General features: G+C 44.3%; 1 non-coding gene across 1 annotated transcript; it reads left to right on the top strand.

The window, feature by feature from the left end:
- The first annotated feature begins 421 nt into the window (after positions 1–421).
- On the top strand, positions 422–494 carry trnav-aac (transfer RNA valine (anticodon AAC)). The gene has a single exon. It is a non-coding gene; the product is annotated as a tRNA-Val (tRNA).

Genomic DNA, 494 nt, shown 5'->3' with positions numbered 1-494 from the left:
GTTCTCCTTCCATGCTGAACACAGCTGGAGCCAAGGCCCACTTTCCCGAGTAGTCCCACGCGTTCGCCGGGCCTTCCTCGAGGCCTTGCATTGGTTAGCTGGTAGAAAAATCTCCCGTCGGGGAATCGAACCCCGATCTTACGCGTGACAGGCGGAGATACTGTCCATTTACTAACGAGGAATGCCCAAGCTTAATATTTGGCACATCAAGAAATAGGTGGCGCTATTCCAACATTCAGACCACAGTCAATGCATGTAGAAATATTTAGGTTTACTACATATTTGCTGTCATTCAAATACATGACAAAGCATCTGTGACTGAATCTAGTTTAAAATCTCTATTTTGTAGCTTTTTGAACATTTGCAGTAAAATAAAATGGTGCATTTTCCCACAAATATGCAAAATAAATGCTTTTCGTCAGTTTCCGTAGTGTAGTGGTTATCACGTTCGCCTAACACGCGAAAGGTCCCCTGTTCGAAACAGGGCGGAAACA

This window comes from Etheostoma spectabile, unplaced genomic scaffold (assembly GCF_008692095.1).
Source record: "Etheostoma spectabile isolate EspeVRDwgs_2016 unplaced genomic scaffold, UIUC_Espe_1.0 scaffold00018845, whole genome shotgun sequence".
NCBI lineage: Eukaryota > Metazoa > Chordata > Actinopteri > Perciformes > Percidae > Etheostoma > Etheostoma spectabile.
The sequence above is the reverse complement of the archived record's forward strand: the minus strand, read 5'-3'. Positions and strand labels throughout refer to the sequence as shown.